We start from the raw sequence: 2,992 nt of genomic DNA, 5'->3' as shown, positions 1-2,992 counted from the left end.
ATACGTGTCTCTGGACAGCTTCCAATCGTAACAAACTTCTCACAAACTGTAAGAACTCTGCTTACTGTCTCATATGTCCATATACTGATGTACTTTCCTGCTTATCCCTTTCTCACAATAATATGTTTGCCCCATTACTCTTATACATACTAAATTTCTAATGTATGTATGTTAATGTCCCATATTAAGGCCTGCATTGTATATTTAATGCTGTTCAGTGTAGGAGTGACTGTTCACTATCAGTCTTTTCTGACCAATAAAACCCTATTCTGATCGGGTGTGCCTCACACGTCCTTAAAAGTGAAGCTGCGGGCTCTTTGATCGCCCCCTGGTGGCTAGCTGCAGTACAGGTCATAAACCCCGCCCTCTCCATGTAAACGAATGGGACTTGAGTCAAAATAAAAAAATTAATTACACTTCCAATACAATTTTCCAAAAGATAGTTTTGGTCATTAAAGGTAGTTGTTATCACGCTGATATATGTTCAATTGTTCGTTTTTGTGATAAGTTTGATTTTAGCTAGTAATTTGATGCTATAAAAACGGGGCGTGTCGTTATGGTTGATTGGGTCTGCGGGAGTTTGGGCGGGAGTTTGATACCGCGGCTCCACGACACTGCTGCGCAGACGAATCTCTACTGCGCAGACTCCTGCTCCAAATGACGTAATTTACTCAAGATGTCAGCGGCCGTACTGAGATGCTTTGGCTTCACTTTTCTATAGTGGAAGGGATAGGAGACGCGTCGTCCATCTTTTTTACAGTCTATGATTCTGATACACATTAAATTGAGCCACCATGATATTATTTAACCAACTTGTCACATTTACAGGAGACATAGGAACAAAAGATTGACTGATTTATTGATTATACTGAGTTTTATTTAGTGTATTCTTTATTATTTTTATTCATTATAACTATTTAACTTTAATTATTTAATTATTTATATTTAATTCGCTTGGTGAAAATAAAATAATATAATTGTATTTGTTATAGCACGTTTGTTATTTGTTATAACACATTTAAAAACAACAGAGCTGACCTTAGTGCTTCACAATTGGATAATTGGAAAAAAGAAAAAAAAGGACAATGACAACCCCATCAACACATTCAGTAGACACATTAACAAAACAATCTAAACTCTAGTATATAAAAAAAGAAGATTAATAATTTAATTAAATAGTTTAACAAAAATAAAACATTTGATTTAATAAAAAAATTAAATTAAATAATAAATAACAAAATAAAATAAGAACTTGTGGTGGTCAGCAGATGTCAGTGTAGGTGTGTTCAGCTCAAGAGTTGCTACGGTGTTTTTGTACAGTTGAGCTCATGGATGGATAAACTCTGTCAAACGTTTAACGTCTACAAATCATCATCAGATCCTTCTGCTGCAGGTCTCCGTTAATGCTGTGAGCACATGTTTTATCACCTTTATTATTGAGTTGTTCTTAATGGGACTGGTTTCAGCTGACTGTGCATTATGAAGTACTTTTACTAGTTAGCTTAGCAGACGTTAAACTGCTCCAGTGAGTGATAATGTATCATATATCCAGCCACAAATACAGGTTTATATGGTAAATGGCACTGGTAAACTGTCAGATGTAAACGGTAAAGTTTTAAACACTTGTGTTTGTATGTTTAATCCTTAGAGTCGAGCTAATGCTAGCTGCCAGTGCTAAGTGCTAATGCTAACTAAACATTTCACGAGCCGTCAAATTCATCGTCTGAAAATAAATGTGTAATGTGTAGAGGTTTCATACCGTAAAACATGATTTCGGTAATGTTTCATTTTAGTTTGCCTGTAGTCTTAGATTTTACTAATTTCTTGAGTTTAAAGCAACAAGTTTGTGTTGATGCTAATGTTTGTGTGTGCTAATGTTGTATAGTCTGGTTCAAAAACAGGAATACAAACACATTTTTATTAAAAATAATATTATATTAGCTTAATTAATTCGTGTATCTCAAAAGCTTTTGAGCTAGCTACCTAAATATCAGTTTTTGGCGTCATACCCATACAAACAGTACTGTGATTTACTATGGTACAGTGGTGGTAGCATGGTGGAATTACAGTACTAACTTACATGCTTCATAGAAAATACCATGATACTCTTTAGCATGTGTGGGCATATGCAGCATCTTTGGACATCGTTAGCCTGTCAAAAACATACAATTAGTTGAAACACGACCATACTGTTCTGTTCTGTTCTTTTTTTTTTTTTTGCAGTATGTTTAACTTGAATGCTTTTTGAACAACATACTACTTGTATTGTGTCTACAGTTTCATAGAATAAATACTGTATGCACACAGTTCATGTATGCATAGAATATCTGGATGACCTTTGCCAAAAAAAATGTATCCCACAATGAAGTGCACTTGACTTGACATTCCATTTCTAGTGTGATGAATGAAGCCGAAGCCGTGTTTTAAGCTTCTTTTTTTTTTTGACCGATTGACGGGACTGCCAGAAGTTCAGCTGTTTAAACACAAAAGTGCACAAAAAAATAACTGTGTATTTTCAGGATGGTCACTGAATTAAACAAGCGACGTCAAGAAGTAATGTGATGACAGTTCACCCAAAAATGAAAATTCTGTCATTAATTACTCATTATATATTATTAAGATATTTTTGATGAAGTCTGAGAGCTCTCTGACCCTCCCATAGACAGCAAGGATCCTAACACGATCAATGCTCAGAAACGTAGCAAGGACATTCAGAACGTTAGTTTAAACACTTTTATATCGACCGTGTTAGTTGATCTATGCCGGGTGATGGGTGCCGCCATGTTAACCATTTATGAATGCATATTTGTCATTTTAACTGAACTTCGGACTGTAGGTGGTACTTTTTTGGTCATTCAGTGTTTTTGTAAAAAAAAAATACAAAAAAATCTAAAATACTGATAAGATAGTAATGATACGAATTAATAAGAACAATATAAAACGCACTAAGGATTAATGAGCTACTGGATTCATGAATATTAATCAGGTTGTG

General features: G+C 34.7%; 1 protein-coding gene across 1 annotated transcript in view; it reads left to right on the top strand.

Annotated features, from left to right (window-relative positions):
• Positions 1–1,283: 1,283 nt before the first annotated feature.
• Positions 1,284–2,992, top strand: part of LOC107653267 (signal transducer and activator of transcription 5B-like) — a 37,223-nt gene continuing 35,514 nt past the window's right edge. The window contains exon 1 of the mRNA XM_016439935.1: positions 1,284–1,408. The gene's annotated coding sequence lies outside the window, so the exon portion shown is untranslated. The remainder of the gene's footprint in view (positions 1,409–2,992) is intronic.

The sequence above is a fragment of the Sinocyclocheilus anshuiensis genome, unplaced genomic scaffold (genome assembly GCF_001515605.1).
Source record: "Sinocyclocheilus anshuiensis isolate Anshui unplaced genomic scaffold, SAMN03320099.WGS_v1.1 scaffold151, whole genome shotgun sequence".
Taxonomy (NCBI): Eukaryota; Metazoa; Chordata; class Actinopteri; order Cypriniformes; family Cyprinidae; genus Sinocyclocheilus; species Sinocyclocheilus anshuiensis.
This window is presented reverse-complemented; position numbering and strand designations above follow the sequence as displayed.